Genomic DNA, 25,068 nt, shown 5'->3' on the forward strand with positions numbered 1-25,068 from the left:
TTTTATATGGTTGACAACACTTAGCATGTCTTGTAACATTAATGCGTTGTCCCTGAATCGAAATTTACGCAGTTCTAAAATAAATGTCTAAATATCAAACGAAAGTAAACGCCTATAATTATGCTACGCTTTACGCAATCACTATACAAAGTGCCCCTGAAAGTATGCTTACTATTTTGCAAGTACGATAAAATATGACGAAAATGTTACATGAGCACTATTCACCATCACATAATACGAAGAACTTTTAAATGTCACTTGGGTTTAGGGATGGGCAGGAGTGAGTTCGAGCGAGTTTTCATTGAAACGCGACTCGACTCGAAACAGACACATTTGAGCTCGACTAGAGAACTCAGCTCGAAAAATTTCCTCCAACTCGACTCGAATTTGACTCGAGTCGAGCTAAAACGAACCAAATGCTGTGTGTAGTTTCAAGTACTTTCTTCAAGTATCCTACATAGACAATATAATTATTATCAATGATAGTTACTACAACTTATTATTATTATTATTATTATTATTATTATTATTATTATTATTATTATTATTATTATTATTATTATTATTATTATTATTATTATAACACCACCGTGTATAAACATGAAAGATAGACGGTTTGTATCTGAATACTAAAAAACAGAGCTGACCTCGGCAGTCGTGAAGTCTAAGAGGCAAGGACATCGTTCACGGAGTTCTGGTTTTGAATTCCGAAGGAGCAAGTATCCAGGCTCAAACCAAAAATTGTTAAAAGTTAGAGGGCGCCGGCCAAACATGTTCAAAACTGCTCGGCCCGGGTTTAAGGTTCTCAACGGCTCGAGCGTCTCAGCTCATAGCTCATTCACTATCGAGCCGAGCCAACAGCTTACCCAACGGAGCCGTCTCGAGCTGTTCGCTCAGTTTAACCGCCCACCGCCCAACATCACTACCCAGGTTGGGCTTCTGCTTTCGCTCGAAATTCCGACCGCGCAGGTCTCAGTCTTGGTGGTAAGAACTACAGTATATATTTATATTGGTGCTCACGACATTTGAGGCTGTCTCGTTATAAAAATCCATTGTCGTCTCGTTAATTGAGACGAGACGAGATGCGAGCAGTGTCCCATTTCGTGAGCATCAGTAAAAATATTCCACATTACTGCTTACATTTCTCATAGCTTTCGCTTTCCCGTCTAATCAGGCCATGATTTCAAAACGAGCTGAACGAGCGAGCCATTTATCAAATTCGACTCGACTCGAAACTCGATCTCAAAAGTAACTCGGTTCAGAACTCGAGAAAATTACCTTTGACTCGACTCGAATTCGCTTCGAGTTTCGAGTCGAGTCTAGTTTTAGCTCGACTCGTGCTTATCCTTACTTGGGTTCATGATTAATTCACAACAATTCAATTGTAAAATATAGTACTATCTGACTTCCAGATGACTGCCATATGCACGACATTCGTCATGTAAATGAAATATATCCTGGATCCGCCCCTATAATATTATATATATATATATATATATATATATATATATATATATATATATATATATATATATATATATATATATATATATATATATATAATTATATAATATATATAATAAATTAAGATCTAGTATGTTGTATAATATTTCCCATGAAGCCCGGCCTTCATCTAACGTGTTCGAGATAGTATGAAATTCTGCCAGTAGTTTTTCGTAGTTTCTTCGATTGTCAAATGAATAAGATAAAATTACATTTTCAGGACTGGAATTTAATCCGCGAAAAGCAATTTGTTATACTCATTTGTCAATAATGTCAATCATTATAAAGTTGGGTTGCTAAATGCACACTTAATGCAAGTTCATAGTGTTCAACAGCTTCGATTTTTGCACACCGAGCAGTGGTTCGTATCTCACTTCAAACAACAGATCTCCGTCTCATATGGGATTGCTAGTGGAAAGTAACGTTAAACTTTAACCCATCAATAAATCAATTACTCCAACAACCAGACGGTCTGATTTACGTCGGATGATCGAATTCCATTGTTTATACAGAATGAAGATAGCTTTCGAGATGTCGTTTAATGATGAAAACTGTCTCACAGTCAGTTGCGAAGTCATATAGAGTTATTCGAGGACTTCGCGAAATGCAACTGCAGATTGGTGATAATTTTATTAGTAGAGATTTTGTAATTTAAAGAAAAATAATTAAGCTACAAAAAGAAAAGTACAGTAAAACCTACCTTCAACGGACCCTTTATTAAACGGAAAACTGTCTTAAAGGGAAATATTTCATGGTCCCATGGATTTTGGAATAAAAGACATGTAAAAGTCCCTTCATTAAGCGGAAACTGTGTTATGCGGACAACGGAAAGCAAAATAAACCTTTAACGGAAAATTCTGAGTTTCAGACTACATAGTTTAGAAAATTTTTAAACATCCTGTGAGAGGGTAAACATATACTGTCTGCGATAAATACTTCGTTCTTTTGTTAAATCTTTATGGGAGGTGTTGACCTTCGTCAATCACTACTCATATTCAGCACCCACAATTTTTCGCTAGTCCTACGTAGCATGTCAGCTGTCAGTCTTCTTTGTAGGCGTACTTCTGTTCCGCTTGTGTAGCAACTAGCGACAGCCAACAAAAATGAGAAGAAAACTGACAAAACAAAGTTCTGGAAAAAAGTAATTGAGGTAAAGCAGAAGTTATATATCTCCATCACGTGTCGTGAAAACAAGGAGGAAAGAATTCAAAGGACTTTCAAAATTCCAGAGATAGCTTTTCTGTGTCCTGAAGTATACCGCAGCCAAGTAGTAGCAATGTATGCAAAAAATCCTGCTTGACTATTGGGAAAAATAAAGGAAAGTGTGCACAGCATATTGTGTGTTTATTTTAAGTTTTTTGGGGTATTAATCCGTAGAAGGAAAAAGTACTGTAATTGAACAAGTTCCGTACATCAATATATTTTCTCGTTATGTCCGTTATAAGCATATATATTTTTTAACGGAAAGGTCTATCTCCATTAAGCGGAAACCTGTCTTTAACGGAAATTTTTGCGAGTCCCGCTCGATTCCGCTGAAGACAGGTTTCACTGTATATAAAGTAATTCGGTTCTTATGTTTCATAAAATATGGATGGCTTTTAAAAAGTATAGTGGAACTCGTGACGTATGTCAATAATTAATTTTATTTAAAAAGCAGTAGTTCTAGTACTTTTTAGTGTTAATTTGAAGAAAATAGTCTATATTAAAAAATTATAAAGAATAAAGCACTTACTGAAAACAAGAACTTTAGGAAAATCAAAAATGGATCCAAATATTGAGATCTTGGCCAATAATTAGTTTCTGGATCAGGGGCAACAAAATTTTTGAACAGCACCTAAATCGAATTTTCGTATTTTTTACGGGATAAGCACATCATAGTGGATTAATTGATAGTTTTGGCTACACTATTAAATAAGGTCTACAAGAGAATTTTTAATTGAAATATATTGGATCTTTTGATACAAAAATGGTAGCTGTTGTAGTTGTTCCTAATGTATATTGATTTAATTTAATGTGCTTTAGTGGTAAGTTATGCTTTAGTGACTAAAATCATATATTGATCAGGAATAAAGAAGAATGGAGTAATTATCTAACTTCCATTCTTATTCGCCACTACAGCCCATTCTTCTTGGTTTCTCTTACAACAGTTCTTCACGATTTCTCTTCTTCTGCCTCGAGTTTCAAACTCTAAAGGTATTCTTCTACTGATTCAATACATCTGTTCTGCCTTCCGTTGCCCCATTTTTCCTATATTGTTTTAATGGGACATAATACGATACCAGCTACAGAACTGGGTCCTAATCTGGAACTACATAGATAAACACACTCAAGGTGAAAAAGATTTTTATAGAGATTATGACAAGTGAAGCATCAATGCAGAATGACGGAAGATAGACTATCAAACCAATAGGGATGCGCACGAGACAAGATTTGTGGCTGTCTCGTCACGAAAATGTGCTGTAAAAGTGATGTCTCGACTCGAAAAATGCATATTTTACTATTGGAAGAGCCGTGTCTCGACTCGAATTTTGTCAGGAAAATCCTGTCTCGACTCGTCTCATGCGCATCCCTACAAACCAACCACGCTTTACTAACAAGGGACGTATGCGAAGCGTGACAGCTATTTATGACAATTGGTACCCTGACTAATCGTGGATCGCTATCATCGTGGTGATAGTCACTCGGTGCGGAAATGACTTGTTTACCCGCTACGTACGAGAGTATAATACCTATACCAAGCAGTGACCGGGTGAGGCTGTACCGAGTTATACTCCAAAAACGCCGGAAAAACGCAGAAAGTGAAAAATGTATGCAGGTAACCTAATACCTACGGGAGCGGGACGTGTGACCAAGAACACTGCAGTAGTGTCACACAAACAGTGTTGCCATCCCAACACAAATTTATAGTTTTTTCAGATAGAACGTATACCATTTTATGGCATTAAAACAATTGCCATGAAACATTAAAGAAAATAAGCAAAAGGTGGGTTATCATTGTTGCCAAATAAGGGAGATATGAGGTTGTAAAATTGAGAAATCATGGGGTCCGTACAAAGAAATGAACAATGTACAACAAAAAGAAAAGTGCAAAAGGACGAAATGTACAGTAGAGAGTAAAGTATAGCATGCGCTGCATCCAATAACTAACTGACTTGATACGGGATTCATCCAAAAAGGACACAGGTAGAGTTGCCGTAGAAAGAAGAAGTTTTATGAGACATTATACGGAAATGTGAGAAAAGTCTTCCTGTAGCGCAGCAACTCCAATAGCATTTGTGTGGAATCGATATCTCGAACCGTTCCCGAGAGCTATAAAACTAACTGTCGTGGGGTTGCAACACTGTCCGAGCCATACAAACGAAGGCTTAGCGCCTGGAAAGAGTACAGAAAAGCTGTGGAACGAAAAGCAACAAATCTGTAACAAGAAAGTACGTCAGAATCGATTCGCAAAGTTAATGAACTGCGATTGGTGTCAGTCGAGAGTATAGGAAACGTATAGTTAGCATGTGGGACAACGATCAAAATAAAACACACCGCATTCACGTTACCAGTAATATACACCCTCCATTCCAAAAGATACCGAACGTTTTAAAAAAACAAAAAAGCAATGTACATTTTGGAACAAATCATTTTTATTAATCAATGTATTCCCCTTCTGCATCGATACACATATTTGCACGCTCCAACAAGTTGTCAAACGACTTCTCCATGTCCTTTATTGGAATGGTCTTTAGGACGGCGGTCGTCGCCTTCTCAATGTCATCAATCGATGCGTGCCACTTTCCTTTCATCGCCATATGCAGTTTCGGGAACAGATAGAAATCGCACGGAGCGAGATCTGGTGAATAGGGCGGATGATGCAACCGAATAATGTGATTTTTGACCAAAAATTCAGTTACAAGTCGCGAACGATGTGATGGTGCATTATCGTCCAAAAGAGTCCAACTGCCGATTTCGCGATATTCGGGCCGAATACGACGAATTCTTGCCAGCAAACGCTTCATGACGCCTAAGTAAAACTCTCCAGTGACTGTCTGGCCGGGCTGAACAAATTCTTTGTGGATAATTCCTTTTGAATCGTAAAAACAAATCAGCATCACCTTAATTTTTGACTTCACCAAGCAACTTTTTTTGGGTGTTCCTTCATCCGGCGCTCTCCATTCAGCACTTTGCCGCTTTGTTTCGGACTCATATTCAAAACACCACGTCTCGTCACCAGTTACAATCGATTTCAAGAAGTTTCAATCCTGCCGAGCACTTTTAACGATGTCTTTGCAATGCGCAATTCGATCAACTTTTTGGTCTTCGGTGAGTTTGTGTGGTACAAACCGCAAATTAACCTTCTTAAGGCCCAAAACTTCGGTCAAAATGCGGTATGCGGTTGTTTGATGAATGTCTAATTCCATTTCAATAACTTTCACCGACGATTTTTGTTATGTTTGATGAACTCACGCACTTTTTCGATGTTTTCTTCCGATAATCCGGTTCTGGGACGGCCTGATCTTTCGTCATCATCAGGCGTCTCTCTACTCGATTTGAATCGCCTGAACCACTCGTAAACTTGCGTACGGGATAGACACTCATCACCATATGCATTTTGTACCATTTGGTGTGTTTCACTAAAAGTTTTACCCAGTTTAACACAAAACTCAATTGCAGCTCGTTGTTTGAAACTCATTTTCCGACCGATGTACACAACACACTGACAGTTGAAACGCAATAACTTTGTTGCCGTGCATCCAAATGTCATGACATTTATACCAGTTGTCAATGAGGGACTACGCTATCTACCGGTAAAATATTACAACAGATGGCACTAGTGGTACTATTTGTTTTCAAAAGTTCGGTTTCTTTTGGAATGGAGGGTGTACAGGTGCAAAAAATTTTAATATAATACACCAATTCATACAACAGAGAAGCCACAGATAGTATGGCAAAATACGTACATTTCTCGTCCTACCCGCACACTCGACATGACGTATCAAGCCCGTTAGTCACTGGATGCTATGCATGCAGTGGTTTACTCCTATTGTATATTTGATCCTTCTGCAGTCTTGTTGTTGTTATACATTCTTTTTTTCGTTTTATTGTACGGACCCCATAATTTCTCAACTTTAAGAGACTCATATCTCACTTATTTGGCAACAATGATGACCCACTTTTTGCTTATTTTCTTTCACGTTTTATGCCAATTGTTTTAATGCCATAAAATGATATACGTTCTATTTGAAAAGCTAAAATTTGTATTGGGATGGTAACACTGCTTGCGTGATACTACTGTCGTGTTCTTGGTCGCGTGTCCGCCTCCAGTAGGTATCAGGCTACCTACATACATTTTTCATTTTCTGCGTTTTTCCGGCGTTTTTGGAGTATAACTCGGCACAGCCCCACTCGGTCACTGTTTGGTATATGTATTATACGTAGCAGGTAAATAAAGCATTTCCGCACCGAGTGACTATCACCACGATGATTAGCGATCCACGATTAATCACGGTACAAAATTGTCATAAATATCTAGTTGTCACGTTTCGCATACATCCCTTGTAAGAGATAGTTCTAAAATCATCTGGTAAGTTAGTAGAGAATTAAGTACTGGATGTATGTATTACAATTGGATCGTTCAGAGCACAAGAGAATCAAGTTCAACTACTAGAGTTTTGAGAAAGATAAACATGAAGTTTGTACAGAACGCTTAATTACACGGAAAACTTTACACTTTTTTCTTCCTTTTAAAGTATTTGCAATATCTGGACATAAATCCTTAAAGTTCTAAAAGGAGTTTCAGATAGTGATCTTAAAGATGTCCAAAATTGCCAAAAAAATTGGGCCTGATTCCCTTGTACACCGAACGCTTCAATTGTCTAACAGTAGTAGCTAGTAATATCAAATATAACTGTTTGTCAGTTAACAAATTGAAAGTTTATCTTGTAGAACCGAACCTAAATACAATTTTGTCATTTACTGTAATAATTAACCGAGTCAAACAGGAAATGAAAACGATATTCTGCTTTAAATATGTGATAAGCTAAAAAGAAGAACGAAGGTGGGATTCAGCACCTGAGAACTCGGCAGAAAGATAACAGTACAGTAGCCATTGATTCTCCTATCTAACGCTATTTGAATAATTTATAAGTAGCGTGGGTAGATATTACTTAATATTTTGTAAGTGTGCAATAATCTTAAACTTATTGTCAACTTTAACATTCTATCAGTGACTTGATTTATATAAAGAAACACCTAATAATAGTTCTTAATCGCAATTACAGCTCCTTTACATTCTGCAGTCAATTTAAGAAGTTCAACTATAGCTACGTAAAAAATCACGAAGTAGTTACGCATTGCACAACAGAGTTGTCTAGCTTGACTCGACCATTCTTGTCCGTTATTTTGTTTTACTTTTCTTAAGTATTAACACAAACAATGTGTTCTTAATATAACACAAGGCTTTTGTCTACTAATTCAATGTAAATTATGTTATCTTTAACGCTCGCTGGGAACTTGCTATACATATGCTTATAGTTTAAAGTTCATTTACAAACAATAATTGAGAATCGAAACGCTAAACACATCCGCGTTGTTTTTGTACGCAACTATGAACTATATACAGCGCAGAGAATTCATAGGAGAATAGTGAGATTTATAAGTAATTGCAATCTTGTGTGGATGTCAGTCAGCTGTTGGAAAGGCTCTCTAAACTTGAGACGAAATCATAGTCCTTCAATATGGGTATCTTTGGTCAAGTGCGAAACATATCCAAGAAGTAGATTTGTCCTAAATATAGTCGTACATATGTATCAACTGTTTATTACATAACATCCCTATTTTCCCACAGAATCGCCGCCAGCATTCAAACATGTGTTCAATCGTAGTACTAGATTCTGGATTCCTGCGAACCATCCATTCATAGAACCATTTTCGATCCAACTCTTTCACCCCATTGTTGTAGTAGAACACTTGGCTACTGACAAGTGTACAAGTTACTTCGTATAGACAAACAAGTAATAACTGCTGATGAGACAAGTGGACTGTATAGCAGGTAGTTCAAAACACTTTGAGTACGAGTCATGGTGACATGTGTAGTATGGTTTCTAACATTGTCATGAAAGATGCAGTCACAATGTATCGAGTCCCCTCCCAGTGGTTTTAAAGCAAATCAAAGCATCGCATTGTTGCACAATAAGTTTCGTCAGTACTTCACCTTTCATGTGCATAAACCGTGGTACGCACTTCGCAATCGGTGGAATTTCGAATCGGCGCTGCAACTTCTACGTCAATTCTTGCATGACACATGTATGGACGATATTGAAAGCTCATAACTCAAGAATGGTGTCAGTATTGCCATTTCTAATCTAACGGAGAAGGTATATCCTTGGGAAAGACATTTTGCATACAGGCCTGGAGCACAAGATATCCTCCGGTAATCAATTCTGTCATATTTCGAAGAACCACGTTTAAGTCATGGCAAGTAGTGTACGTGTTATATGACTAGTAAGTACTAGTAAAACTTAAAATGTGTTCCAAACAATTCTTCAGAAGAAAAATCTCATCACCACGATAAATCTGGCGACCGGTATGGTCACGAAAGAGTCGTCGTCATCTGTACTCTGTAGAATTGTCCATTTAGCGCTATGCAAATGCTTCTGCATTTGAATATTTCTGTGAAAATGAATGAGATGGAAATTCCGAGCTGCTGGTAAGATATCTCAAATTTAGACGGTTGTTCTTAACGATGCAGGTTATACTCGTGTACGATAGTAATCGCAGAAGCGTAAATGGTTCAACTCACGATTACTAATACTATACATTACTTGTTCTGATAAGTTTATATTGAGGATTTGTTATTGAACATTCCGTGGATCGCACAAATACTCCATGGCACACCCAATGCAGAAAAGTGTCAGGAGTCGCTCCAGGTTATAAATAATGTTATATAAAATTATGAGTTTTAAACGTAAATAGCTCTCAGTAAAAGAGGCATATAGAATAGTACATAATAAGTGCATTATATGGTATACATAATAATCAGGAAATACGAGAAGCGAAATGAGAAATTGTCAAATTGTTATGAAGATTTTTTCTGTCTTTGGAATGTGCTTCAGGCTCTTATAAGTTATCTCGGCTCATACATTCTTCTATTTATTTTCCTGATGAAAAATAGTAAAATAGTATGAGGAAGTAATAAGTATTCCATCTCTTTAATTTAATTTCCTCAAAATTTAAGCTTTCATCCTATGAAACCTCCTAATATTGACAAGAGCTGCTACTATGATTCAAGGTTTCATGGACACAATTATTATTTCATTTTCTCTTCTAACTATTACCGATTGTTCAGGAACTAACATTTTATATAACATGCTGGTATTTCCTGTCTCGCCGTTTCGTGTAGATATGACGTCAACATTACATAAGCAATTATTCTCATTTCTAATTACACGAAAACTATATCATTTTAATTAAGAAACATTACACGTTAGATATGAGAAACCGGATTTTGACTCCAACTAATTACAAAGTAATAGGGAACGTGCAATGCCGAGCACCGATGTGAAAAGTCAACAAAATCTGATGCGAAAGTATGCATTATGCAAGTTATTGTGTGTGTATATATATATATACAAAACATCCTCTAACAAGCAAATACACATAAAAAAGAACCTTGAACATTTTAGCAACCTTCACTGCTTCTAAGGTATTACCGTAGATTACTTATTAACAATATTTTCGTTTACAGGAAAGATTTGTTTGCAGTCTCTTAAAATATTTCCCATATTTAAAGAGGCATGCTGTTTGTTGACAGGCATTTAATAACAGTATCAACTATTCTAATACACATACAATATACCATGAAACTATGGACACGGTGACCCAGTGATAAACATACTGGGTGCTGAGATAATGGATATAGTCATCTTGTAGGAGAACTCGGAAGAAGCAAAAAAAAAAAAAAGTGTGGTGAACGGGGCGGGTTATTAAGCTGCCGGAAGCGACTTTAAACCTCCATAGCTTAAAAAAAAAAAAAAAAAAACTATGACATTAGTATATTCCCTACCTTGTTCCAGAATTCTCCGATAAAGGTGCAACGAATTTTATAGAGGAAGCTGGGGTACGGGGAGTACTAATTAACAATATTCATGTAGTTGTTATTTTAAAAAATCATTTCATTTCTCCGTTAGTAATCGAGAATGACTAATATCACTTTTCCCTTTCATGTAACAACCAATATTATTTTAGTTATGCAACCAACACAACATAGTTTAACTTCAAAGAAAAGTATTTCGTAATAAACTGGAATTAACAAACAAGGATTTTAGATTTCTGGGCTCTCGGCATCTAAGGCCATTTAGCCCGTCACATTTTTGAGGGGTGACGTCCCTCGGCGAGCACACTACCCGGGAGAAAGGGAAGGAAGAAAGGATTAAATTTCGATATTAAAATATAATTAGGTAACGTTTAAAAACTGTATTTACTAATTTGTTCTTGCTTAAGAATGAAATGATCAAAATACGTAATATCTTTGAGTTTAAAAATCGCCTCTATCTGCAAATTCGTTGTTTCATAAGAGCAGAGACGGAGTGGATCAGTGAGTCTTGGGTCAAGTGGGTCACGATTTGTGAATATCACTGGGTGGGTCAACTAGTGCGACCCACCACCCATCGTAACACATGCTGACCCACCATGACTCACCGATCTTCTCTGCTCAGTGCATTGTAGACAGCATCTTCTGAACACTGGTGAATTTGTCTACGGTTTACTTTCAAGGCCTCCATTTTTCTTCCTTTTTTATTTGTTTCTTTTATTTTCCTGAGATGAGTATATCTAAGTGGAAAAGAAACTTCAGACACTTTTGGATATTAATATTTGTAACTGTAATAATGGTAATATGACTTACTACTTGTCTTTGGAGACAAGTCGAATTTTACAGGGTTTTTTCTTTACGTTGGCCTACTTTATTTACATTTGAGACTTTCAAATTTTATCCTATTTTTCACTAAAAATTATCTGTAATTCAACAAGAAAATAATTATATATGATCATTAAATGGAAATTCATCGTAATATGGCCCATATCAAACACATTACCATTTCATATTGCGAAGGTCAGATCCACCGGTATTGTAACAGAGCGGTGTTTGAGCGATTGATCGTAGAAATTCAAACTTTCGATTGCTGATAATTTCATAACCTTGTTTCATTACAAGTGCAAACTCTTTATTCAGTTGAGAGGAGGGTGTGGATCATGGATCAGAGTGGGTCATGATGGGTGGTGGGTCACAGTGGGTCATAGTGGATGGTGGGCCAGAGTGAGTTACGGTCGGTGGTGGGTCCAGTGGGTCGTAAGTCACGGTAGGTGGTGGGTCAGTAGGTCGTGGGTCAAGTTTTCATTGACCTACACTGTCTCTGCATAAAAAGAGCTGACGATTGTTATCTAGTTGGTCATTATAAGAAATACATGTATTTCAAAACCAAACATCTTATCGTTTAACTGGCTGAAAATTGAACCCAGTTCTCTGATTTGCCGACTCTTGTATTATCACTGAATTACTAGAAAAAATCCGACGACGCTTCTTGGCATTGTGAAAACTAAATGATTTAAAATTATTTCTTGCACGTTTACACAAAACAAATACGCGTGTTTGCAATATACTACTAATAATAATAGTTTTAAATATATAAACTACAATATCTGGTCAATAAAAATAATTTCTGTCTTGAATCACATACTTTTGCCATCGTTCAGCCAACGATTGAATTTCGTGGAGAAGTAAATAGGTCTACTGCATTTCTGATTTCCAACTTGAAATCATATATTTTTTAAGCACAGCTTGAGCATCATCACTCGAATCCTGTTTGGCTGAAACTGAATTATGTAATTAATGACAAGTCACAATTATTTTTTAAAAAGTCAATGAAAAGATTGTTTAAGTAAGTGGCAGAAAAGCAAATGACGTGTAACTATCAGTCGCCAAATACCGAACTACAGAGTTAACAGGGGGCCGCGGTGGCTCAGTGGTAAAACGTTCACCTCTGGTGCATGGGGTCCTTGGTTCGATCCAGCTCGTGCGAGGAAGCTTTGTAGTGGACAAGCACCGTGTGCGTGGGTTTTCTCGGGTTCTCCATTTCCTCTCACTTTCTTCATTCCACCATTTTTCGATCATTTCTCGTCTTACCGTCTCCTTTAGCCTAGCCGACATAACCGTGAGACGTCAAACTTTAAAAATTTCATTTTTTAATAGAGGTAACAACAGAACAACACTTTTTTTACAATGTTATTTGTGCACAAATAACAACAATCACCATTTTAGTTTGTAAATAATACTTGCAGAGTACGTCATACGTTGAAATCAGCCTCCTGACATGAACATAAGGTCCTAAAAATTCGGCAATGTATGACAACTTTTCATATACCTCATCATAAAATTTACAATGTTTTTACATTCCTTACCGGAGTGCCTTTTGCAATCCAGAAACTTCTATTTTTTCCAATGGACTTGTCCTCAAACCTAAATGACTGTACTCAATTTTCGAATTCAACATTTCATTTTCCACCGAAACAGTCATGCAACTCCTTTGATTCTGATTACTTCACTGCGAACAGTGATGATACAACTCTCTGCCGACAGATGACGCCTCACACAAACGTACTGCTGCGTCACCTGGTGAGGAAACCAGCAACTATTTGCACAAGGTAAATGACCCGGAAAAGAGAGAAAATTAGAGAACCTGTTGAGAGTGATCTTATTTCTCTTGGTAGCTATGTAAAAATGTAAAATAAATATTGTTGATGCAGAGAATTACGACAACTGAATTATGTATATTCAGAAGCAGGAAAAACAATACATAACTTATTTAAAGGAGTTTACGCAGCCAACTCGTGTCAAAGAAAGGTACGGTTAATTTCAGTTTATCTCAAGTTGATTGCTCCAAGTTTCTCCTAATTTTTGTCCCCACCAGAATGATCCTTTAAATTAGGAAATTAGAATCCTTTAAATTAGACATCTCCTTCGCAAGAATTTTATTGTAATAGAATGTGGGTTTTCTAAAGGACATAACCATCCTCTTGGGACCAGTGCTTTATGTTTCGAGTTCAATCTCGGGTCGGGATACTAGCCTTGTCTAATAAGCAAATGCTACGAGTATAACAATAATTCTTAACGATTACTGGTACCCTTACGCAAAAGAGTAAGTGCTGAGTACTCGTATGTCCCTGAAAACCACTTATATCTGCGAGATGCGAAATCGTGGAAGACAGAATCCCACAAACGCAAATTGGATTACAAGCAGTGGCGGCCCTTGAGAGAAATCACATCAGCAAAAATCAAAATTCTACCGCTACAAACGAAGGGAAGAAAAGCACCCCAATATCCCAATTCGTACAAGAATTGGTACACCAGACAAATCCTTATCTCCCAGAACGAAGTGATAAAATTTTCACCAATATGACTTCCCTGAAGAGTATGACCGGGCTTTTCACTAGGCCTAGGGAGACACATTGGACGAAAACTTAATAAGCAGGACGAAAATTCAGAAGTTGAATGATAATGATAATAATAATAATAATAATAATAATATAATATAATATAATATAATATAATATAATATAATATAATATAATATAATATAATATAATATAATATAATATAATAATAAAAATGACAAAGACATAGTATACACCCCCCACGTAATAATTTCTTTAATGAGTCTATTGGTTTTAATCATTGGTAGTTGAAGTTGAGCGGAATTTTAACGTTGTACTTACAGTAGACAATTGTGTAAGGGAGAACGCGCAATGCTGTTGTGCTGGTGCGTGAACCGCCGACGCGCATGTGCGCCTCACGACAATCTATCATCATATCAAAATTCATAAAACGTACACAAAAATGTCGAAATAAAAGATACGCATAAAATAATAAGTTTATTATTTAAAATTTATACAGGGTGTTTCAAAACAACACCGACAACGTTTTGGGGGTGATTCCTGACGCCAAGAGAAGGCAAAAAGTATAGACCCACCTGGATGCACAAATGCTTCCTTTCGCAGTTATAGGCTGCCGAAAACATGAAAAAAATGAACTTTAAAGGTCCATAGCTCAAATACAGGTAGTTGGTGAGTATTTCAAATTATATGCCAGTAGAAAAAACTCCCTCTATAAAAATAGTTGCGGAAGTATCGCAGGGTTCTGAAACATGGATATTTGCATAGGGAACATAGTAGTTCCTAAGTGAAGTCTTGACCCGACTCCCATACTATTGAAGCTATGGACCTTTAAAGTTCTTTTTTTCACGTTTTCGGCAGCCTATAATTCCGAAAGGAAGCATTTGTGCACCCAGGTTGGTCTACACTTTTTGTCTTAACTTGGTGTCAGGAATCACCTCCCAAACGTTGTCGGTGTTGTTTTGAAACACCCTGTATTGTACTAGCAGAATACCCATTCTTAGCACGGGCAGAATATGTTTCATTTTGGACATAAAGGGCAATTGAGGCTGAGTTTGGATTTAAACAGCATTGAAAGTGTTACTGTTCGTCTCAGCGACCCCGAAAATTATGTAATCGACATTAATATCGGTTAATTTCGATCATTTTTATATATCTCCCCGTCCCGAAGTTGCTGGACTGAATTTGGATTTAAACAGCATCGGAAATGTCACTGTTCATCTCAACGACTACGAAAACTATGAATTAGACGCTAAAATAGGATGAAGTATCTCTCCTCCTACCCCTCCCCTAAGGTGCACCGTCAAAGTGAAGTGATAAAAACGATCCCACGCCCGAACCTCATCTACGTTGAAAATTTCATCGAGGTCGGTTGGGTGCTTCAAGAGGTACGAAATCACAAACAGAATTAGTCTAACATTTTGTATGTCGTGGTGAAGGGTGGCAAACAAATTTCAGACTAAGGGCGGCAAAACTAAATTCGGCCCTGCTCAAGAGCTGTCAAGAGAATGAAAGAAAGATATTGTCAGTACATTGACCCTTTACAGTGGCTTTACGGAGCTACTTTTCCTTGTTGGTTGAAAATTCTCATATTCTTTTTATTAGTACTATTTATTAATATTTAACGACTATCGCTAACAGCTCTAAAGTTGAGTAAATTATTTTCGTAACTAGTTGTTTCCTTGTCTTAATGGACAAGAAGTTTAGAACAAAGCTCCCTTTTATGTAAATACGTCAATGCAACCGGTCCGACATCTTAAGCGGGAACTGGGAAATCCCCATGAAATATAAATACCAAGCAACAAGGAGAAATGGCTGGATCTGCATTACTTTCCAGAAGAAAGCAAGAATGAATTTTAGTAGTTTTTAAGATAATTTTACCAGAAATCCTTTCCCCTTAATTTGATGATAATGGCAAACAGTAGTGTACCCAAAAAAGAAAAATTGTGTTAAAGCACGCCTTAGTAACATTTTGAAACGCAGTTTCCACAAACAGCACGAACTTAGTCAAATTCAAATTTCACTCAGTCTTTTTCTCCAAAATCATATATTCGTTACAAGATTCATTACAAGTATTTAAGACTTTAGAAGACGCATACCAATTACTTAAAATATATATATATATATATATATATATATATATATATATATATATATATATATATATATATATATGAAATAAATTACTCTTTCGTGCCATTGATCTAGAAATGATCAATGAAAATAATTTAGAAAATGATCACTAATTGTGTGAAGTATTCTACCTCTTGTCAGGTCCTGGGACTGTTTTTTTTTTTTTCAATTTTAGGTTTGGGTTTGGAAATGTTTCTTTCATTTTTCTCGATCTTCATCTTTCTCTTCTTACTATTCCCCACTTTCCTTCCATTTTTCCTTCTACAGCGGTATGAAGAAGAAAATTTCTTCGCAAGATGTGTCTAATTCAATTGGCTTTCCTACGAAGGATGGTTGCTCGTAGAAGCGTTCTCTTCTCTCCTATCCGTTTCAAAACATCTTCAATTTGTTACTCTCTCTGTTCATTTTACCTTCTCCATCTTCCTCCAGCACCACATTTCGAAGCTCTCTAAATATTAACAGTCTATATTTTATTTTTATTTTTTTACTAGTTTTGTAAAAACTTCATGTTTTAAAATTCGTTTGTTTCAAAAACTACTTCACACTACATAAAAAAAAAACTGGTCAGAAAATTTATTGATAAAAACACTCTCTATTTGCACAACCACGTGTGTTTTCATTTGCTGGCGAAGAAGGGCTCGAGTGCGTTACTTTATACCATAGAAGTGAAAATAGCATCGTAATGAAAAGCTAGTGTGAAACTTGATTTGTGTATATCTCACCATCAGTTCTGTTTTAATACGTGACATCATTATCGTACAGCATACACTTTTAGGCTTACAAAAAAGAATCTAGTTATTACTGACTTTTATCGGAAACGACGCATAAGGATTTACATTCATCCATACAATCTGTTATGTTCATTGAAGTCTATCGATTATTATGTATTTCATCTTTGGATATTATTTTCGTTTAATGTTAATAATATTGTAGGATATCCAGTACTGACAGTGCGAAGGTTTCATGAGTACGAGATATTTTCCTTTACTTTTAACGTAACAAATAGTTAGGAGTCATAAGCTCCATTTTATAATTTTCCAGAAAATACACACACTTCTTAGAAGCCCACTGATCTTGCATCGTTTGGCCTAATCCTCGTTTCGCCTAACCAATTATCTGACATTTTTATGGCAGATGAATTATAAGATTTATGTCCGCCATTTTAGGCGAAATAAGTATCCTCGTTTGGCCTAATCCTCGTTTTGCCTAAAATGCCGGACTATAAAAATATTCCCGGAAGTAAGACTGGAGGTAAATTTCGAAAGATTATTCCCTACTATATGAAGAACTGAGAAATATTTTATGTCCACAAAACTAATTTGTAGTACGAGCATTTGCAGTGGCTATATTTCAGATGAGAGAAAAAGAAGTTACACATACTTTATTCCCTATTATTAATTTCGATTAAAGGTGTGTGTTTTAGTTTGCAGTTTGTTTCCAAATATCTGATATTGTCAAATGGTACTGCTAATAGGCATCTTAAAGGAAATATAGTTTGCATATAAGTATTACGAAAATGTGGATTTTATATTTCTGTTTCGTACTAATGTGGATGCAGAAATTATATTATTGTAGGTTTTGCTGGTTTTTCAGAGGATTTCATACCAATTTCAATGCTTTTTTAGAACTGTTAATCCATTATAAGAGATCATATTGTGATACTAGATTGTTTTAATTAATATGAAATTTGTAAACATTTCGAGCTAGATCTGACAAGAGATATCTCAACTCATAAAAATTGACAACTGTGATTGAAATGAGTGATTTGGACAAATCGCTCTACTGGCAAGTTGATCTTTGCATAATTCCACAATACAAATATCTCAATGTGTTACTAACAAAGAAAAAATAAGAATACATTTGAGTTCTAAGTAACAATTAGCAAAAAGCTATTGAAAATCTGTTAAGGAAATAAAATTGTATAAACAAAAAATATATATAAGTATTCCTAGACATTCCCTTCAAATATCGTGGATAGGCATTCGCACAATCACAGATAAGGATTTGTTTACAATTTCCAGTTTTGGCCAATCAGAAGCAAGTATTTGTTTACATCTTTCAGGCGTGTCTATCATGTATTCAAGTAACTGTCCTTTTACTTTTCTATAAATAATCCTTATATTTATGTTTAAATCTTAATTACTGTTCTTAGGATCTATGAAAAAGATTTGTTATATATACAGTATTTATTATATAAATTGTTATTTAAATTAATGTTAAGTTTTAAAAGCAATGTTATCAATTACTGATGAAACTATTATTTATTTTCTTATTTGGATGCATGTTTAAATGAATCCCAAGGTGAAGTCCGGGTAGGAAAATTTTTGTCCACGAGCTTTCACGTCGAAAATGGCTTGAAACAATGAGATGCGTTGTCGCCCTTATTATTCAACTTTTTTCTGGAATACGCTATAAGGAAAATCAAAGATAGCAACGGTATTCACCAGATTATGGCATATACTGATGATGTAAATTTAATAGGGGATGACAAGAGAACAATAGAAAGAAATGTAGAGATCTTATTAAACGCTTGCAGGAACATGTGTTTAGAAGTAAATGCAGAGAAAACTAAATACATGGAAGTGAGTGGACCGTAATACAGCAAATTATGGATGCCTTAAAACATTAAATAATACTTTTGATAAAGTGGATAATTTCAAATATCTAGGATCAATATTAAGAGACGAAAATCATATTCACGGAGAAATTAAATGTCGATTAAAAGTAGGGAATTCGTGTTATTATTCAGTTCAAAATCTCTTGTCGTCGCGAATTCTGTCGAGGAATTTGAAGCTTAAAATATATAAAACGACAATCATACCTGTTGTTCTATATGGTTGCAAAACATGGTCGCTTACTCTGAGAGAAGAACATAGACTGAAAATATTTGAGAACAAGATCCTGAGACGAATATTCGGACAAAAAAGGAACGGAAATGAGGAATGGCGGAAACTTCATGATGAGGAACTACATAATTTATATGGTTTACCAAACATTGTTAGGGTCTTCAAGTCTAGGAGGCTTAGGTGGACAGGTCATGTAGCTAGGATGGAAGAAAATAGAAATGCTTTCAAAGTCTTGACTGGAAGACCAATCGGAAAACGACCATAAGGAAGACCTAGGTGCCGATGTGAGGACAATATTAATATGGATCTCTCAGAGATAGGAAAACAAAGTAGAAACTGGATCCAGTTGGCTAAGGATAGAGGTCGGTGGAGAGCTTTTGTGAACGCGGCATTGAACCTCCGAGTTCACTAAGCCATAGAGTTAGTTAGTTTCTTATTTGGATGCTATGTCGTACTGCATTCATTTAGAATGCTAGATGACTGAAATGCTAAGTTGTGTTTTACTTGTTTACTTTTAATGCAAACCTTATTTTTTAGTTACTCATTTTACATAAAATTTTGGGAAATAAAAGTAACGTTCATTCTGAAAAAATAATAGGTTTCTCATTTTCCTTTCAACATTTCTGAGAATTCACTATTGAAAATAAGCATAATATTTTATTTTTTCTTTTGGTTTAAATCTCATTTTTATGCTCCAAGGCTAAGAGAGGCGGTGATGATGACAATGAACGAAACTGGTGGGGTGAAGAAAGTGGAAGGAAACGCATGAAGCCCAAGATAACCCTTACACAAAATTTGTAACGTGCACTTGAACATGGCATTTCATTCGATTCAAACATATTTGCTATTTGTGTAATTATTTAGTTATATGATGTTCCGTTATAGATTTTTTTTTTTTTTTTGTAGCAAGTGAATTTCACATGATACTGGAATATTTCCCAGTACAGTATTTGCTCAAATCTTAGAAATTCGAATGCAGGAAATGACTACAAAGCTCTTCCACTACTTTCAACATTTGTATTTTTTATTGCAAAATGTTCTGAAGTACATTAAAGTCAGATGTGCAAGAACACATCTGAAAGAAGCTCAAGATAAACAAGTATTCTTTATACTCTAGCAGTTTTTTATACATCTCTGGTTCATTTAGAGTTTTGTCGTTCCAATACATTACAACTTGAATTTTCTCAAAGCACTTAATCAACTATTTTTTTATTTGCATTGGTGAAATTATAACTTTTGAATTCAAATTTCACTCGTTTGACATACTACCGGAACTTCCATAGCATAAGTCTCTGATTAAGATTGCTACGTGTCGGAGATGGTGTAAAAATTGAACAAATTTTAATTATACTAGTTAAGGATAATCCTTTAACTCGTGTGCAGAATAGTGAATCTAACATCCTTATTGCATAATAGTGATCTTTTTATCTCCCGGGCGGATTCACTCTCTCTCTGATACAGATACACACACACACACATTATATATACGGAGATGGTAATTACATAAAGGAGTTTTGCTAATCCTAACTGCTAGAAAATATTGACCACAGATTAATATAATATCAATATTAATTTAAAAAATTGCATTTCTTTCTAGGGAATTTTCTTTTGTAATTACCCTCTACTTGAATTTCCGTGATTTTTTTATTGTCCGCCACTTTAGGCGTAACGAGGATTAGGCCAAACGAGGATCCTTTCTTCGCCTAAAATGGCAGACTTCAGTCATTTATCTGTCATAAATTTTATCATTTATCTGTCATAAAAGTGTCAGATAATTGGTTAGGCGAAACGAGGATTAGGCAAAACGTGGCGACACGAAGCCCACTACACCATTAACTTATCTTATGAATCACAATCTAAAAATAAAATCATTTCTACAGAATAACAAAGGTTTTTATTTTTCCAATCACTGAGTATTGCTCACCTGTATGAGTTTTCGATAGTAATGATATGAAGTGTGAACGTGAGATAAAAGCAAGGATAGGAATGGCGAAAGAAGCCTTTGGGAGGAAGAAAAATACTATTTTGTAGGACCTTGAATAAAGAGTTGAGAAAAACTCATAAAGCACTTCGTATAAAAGTACTCTAGTAAGAGATTTTACAATTACTTTTGTTCCGTTGCAATAACCCAATGACGGATTAATATTTCTTAAGAGGCTTCCTCCCGGCGAAATTAAAATACCGCTAATTTTACAGTAATTATGTCATATCTTCCAATAGATAAAAGATAATCGAAATGTGGAACACGAGTGCCCTAGACAATATCATTTTACATGAGATACCGTTATCACGACTCACTTATCTGCTTTCCATTTCGAGCCATTTTGAAAATCGGCATTTATTTTCGCGTTTCTAAACGGCTGAAAACGGAAAGCCACTAGGAGACTTGTGATAATGGTACCTCATGCAAAATAATATTGTCTAGGGCGCTCTTGTTCCACATTTCAATTATCTTTTATCTATTTGAAGATATCACATTAATTACTGTAAAATTAGCGGTATTTTAATTTCGCCGGGATGAAGCCTCTTAACAGAAAGTAATAAAACTGGGTGAGCGCAAAGTGCAAGCCAAATTCTAAACAGCAAAGCATGTTAATGTTCAGTATCATCACCAGGGGCGCATCGATGGGGGGTTCACCGAGTCCGAAACCCCCTCCAAACTTCCTAACTCAACATGATTGTACACTTTCTCAATAAAACTCTATTTGTTTAACAGGAAAATGACTGATGTAGCACGAAAGTTTGCTCTTACTCTTCATCTATACCCTTTTTCTTTAAAAAACACTCTAGTTCTATAATTTTTTTTTTCTGAAAATACCGATGAAAGTATTTTACAATTACTTATCGTCTTTTCGGGTGCAGAATAATATACCCGTTCAATACTACATAGACGTAGTAGCTTGCAGTATTGCTACCCCCCCCAACACACACACACTTACACACAAAGCTTGAAACCCTCCCAACAAAAATTTCTGGGTGCGGGCCTGATCATTGTTATCCATTTTGAAACAATTTAATCGAAACAACACAGTTTAAATGGCAAGTCAATCTCGCAATATTACTGTAGATTAAGTTTCACGTAAATCTCACAATATATTACTGTTAGTGTTGCCACGAGACGAGACATTTCTCGTGTCTCGTCTCGTCTCGTCTCGTAAACGAGACGAGACACGAGACGGGACAGAACCCTCTTAGACGAGACGAGACAGACTGCTTGTCCCGTCTCGAAAACGAGACGAGACACGAGACGAGACGGGACGTCTCGTGAAATGTCTCGTCTCGTCTCGTGTCTCGAAAATGAAAATGCTGGCGGGAATGGCCAAGATTGAAATTGCCAGTGGTCATATAGATTGCAAAAGGAAAATCCCCTTTGTGAGAAAACATGTTGAAAAGCCTTCATAGAAAAGTGTCCTCGGTTTATTGAATGAAACAATCGTGATACATGAGCTTCCAGGAATATCATCCTTAATGTCTTGTCCGCAATTCCCCTTGTTGTAAACTGAGGAATTCTCATTTTTTTTCATTTCTGGCTGGAATGATGACAAACAAAATCAAAGACAGGGAAGATTTTTTACAAGGTCAAGAAACCGAACTACCACCACCATCTATTCAATTTGAAAACTGGGTAAGGTCTATACTCATTACAGGTTGTAGTTCAAAGTTCTGGCTGAGATGGCGGAAGAGAACAGAACAGACTACACTTGTCTTTATTCTCTGGTGACGGTATTCTTTTTGCTATATGAACCGAAATGAACCGAAAACGGCGATTGAAGTACGTCATCTTGCAACTAAAATTTTGTTTTTTCTCTCTCTCTCTCTCTCACACACACACACACACACATACACATAAAAACACACTTTTACCATTTTACCAATCGCTCGCTTATTATACAGCAGTCATGTTGTAAAATTCACCTCTTCGTTTGGAAGGCGAGCGAAGGACAAAGAAAGCAAAGATATTATTGACGAACCCTTCAAATTGTTTGCTTTCAGCAAATTTATGATACTAACAATAACACTGGAAGTGAAGAGGTTTTACAGGGGGATCTTCGTTTTGTTACGCGGAAATGTTTCATCTGACCAGAGTGCGAAATTGCCCTCTGCTTCCATGTTGTGAGGAGGGAAATACTTCCCTTTCCTAGTGAATAATATTCATTAGGACCTGAATTATCTTCAGAAATGGTTTCTTACAGAGTGTAAAGAACATTTGGTATAATATTCATGGAACTCCGTTGAAAGCAGAAAATATCATGAGAATGGTCAAAATTCAAACATTGAAGAACATAATTAACAGAAAAGAAATAGGATACCCAAACCATATTTTTAAACCTGCTATAAAATGTATATCCTATATTTTTACTAATTCCTTACTCCCATGAAAATATCCTGGGGAGGATATTCTCTCCAATTTTTTTCAGACTGAAATCCTTTTATCCCGTACGATTTCGCCCCCTGACATAATACGAAGAAACAAATGCTGTTAAAATCCATACACATGACCCTTCCGGGACTCAACCCAGGTCCTTCAAGCCGATGGTCTATCGCCGCAGACCGCTCGGCTTGGTATGAAGATGTACGTTGTATGATTGCGAATAGATCACGACAATATAAGAAACTTTAATCCAAAATGGCCACCCAAAAATCAACTTTTTTTAGACCACTAGCTAATCTGGGTGTACTGTCATGAGTTTGTTACACAAACGGGGCAACCACCATATAGTGTCACACAACCCCGCTGTTATGGGAACAGATTTGTACCATGGAGGTGAAGACTGGTCCCAAGCATTCTTTCGTCCGATGTGTCGTTCAGCTCCCATTACTATGGCACTTTAAGTAGAGCTTACTGTACAGTAACATATAAAATTTCAATCAAATACTTTCCATTACTCAATAAAATTATTTGGTTCCGAGCTTTCTTTTTTTAAAAAATAATTGCAACAAATCTAAACATGCTAAAGTGGAAAGTAGTTTTTGGTTTGGTGTGGTTAACACTGTGAAACCTAAAGGCTGGAATATATGAAATCAAAGTGTACACACATATCTATTTCTCTATTTATCTATATATCTTGCCATCTCTCTCTCTCTCTCTCTCTCTCTCTCTCTCTCTCTCTCTCTCTCTATATATATATATATATATATATATATATATATATATATATATATATATATATATATATATATACACTATAAAGCAAGTGGACTGATAGTATACGATAGTGTCGGGGATGGTGACACCTTTAGATCGAACTTTGCTTGTCCTGTAAACATTATTTGACATTAGTGTCTTCATCTTCGACGTACCTATGAGCAACTTACTGTATATTCGTGTATTGAAACTGGTTAAACAAATTTCAATGTCTCAGAATGTAAAAATAATAAAAAAAAAGCCAGGGTCGAGAAGCCTCAGACAACTAACAGCAGAGATATATTATCTTGTAAACTATTTGTCCTTGCCTTGTGAGCTTATTTGATTTTATTTTTAAGATCTTTAGGCAACTTTGGCTCACCCCAAATAGATGATGATGGGAAAATTAGTGGAATGAAGAAAGTGGTAGGATATTAGACAACTTCGAGAAAACACACACATTCGAAAAATGAAATGAAATGAAATCTTTGAGTTTTACGTCCCACGATTATGCCGGTTAGGCTAAAGGAGACGGTGATGATGAGTAATGAATGAAATGGTGGAATGAAGAAAGCGGGAGGAAACGGGAGAACCCCGAGAAAACCCACGCACACGGTGTTTGTCCGCCACAAAGTTCACTTGGCGGGGGCTGGGATCGAACCCGAGAACTCAGGCCCCAGAGATGAACGCTTTACCACTGAGCCATCGACAATCTCCTTGTTAGACTTAAGTCTGATAACGATATTTCTTGGTCAGTTTTGAAATACTCAGCAAGAAGTATCATCTCTCTATCACCATGCAACATCTTTTCCATATCGACCATGTTAGTTGTCAATTTCGACTCATGGAGAACAGAAACTTCACGCCTTCGATAGGGAATCTTGTGAATAAATTATCAATTAAAGCCTGATAAACTGATGATTTCTTATTTGTTTATAAATTTAATTTTTGTAATTACACATGGAGGTTTGATGCCATTCCCAAGTTCCCTCCCCCGTCTAGAAAGCGAAAGGGAACGAGGTTCCTGGA

At 36.1% G+C, this 25,068-nt stretch overlaps 1 protein-coding gene across 4 annotated transcripts in view; it reads right to left on the reverse strand.

The window, feature by feature from the left end:
- The window catches only part of LOC145672973 (long-chain fatty acid transport protein 4-like), a 340,258-nt gene that overhangs the window by 108,682 nt on the left and 206,508 nt on the right, over window positions 1–25,068 (reverse strand). The window contains exon 1 of one of the 4 annotated variants that reach the window (XM_081742281.1): window positions 12,946–13,042. The exons of the other annotated variants lie outside the window; for them this stretch is intronic. The gene's annotated coding sequence lies outside the window, so the exon portion shown is untranslated. Of the gene's footprint in view, window positions 1–12,945; window positions 13,043–25,068 lie in introns of those variants that run through there. 4 annotated transcript variants of the gene reach the window in all.

This window comes from Thermobia domestica, chromosome 2, assembly GCF_964235325.1.
Source record: "Thermobia domestica chromosome 2, izTheDome1.hap1.1, whole genome shotgun sequence".
NCBI lineage: Eukaryota > Metazoa > Arthropoda > Insecta > Zygentoma > Lepismatidae > Thermobia > Thermobia domestica.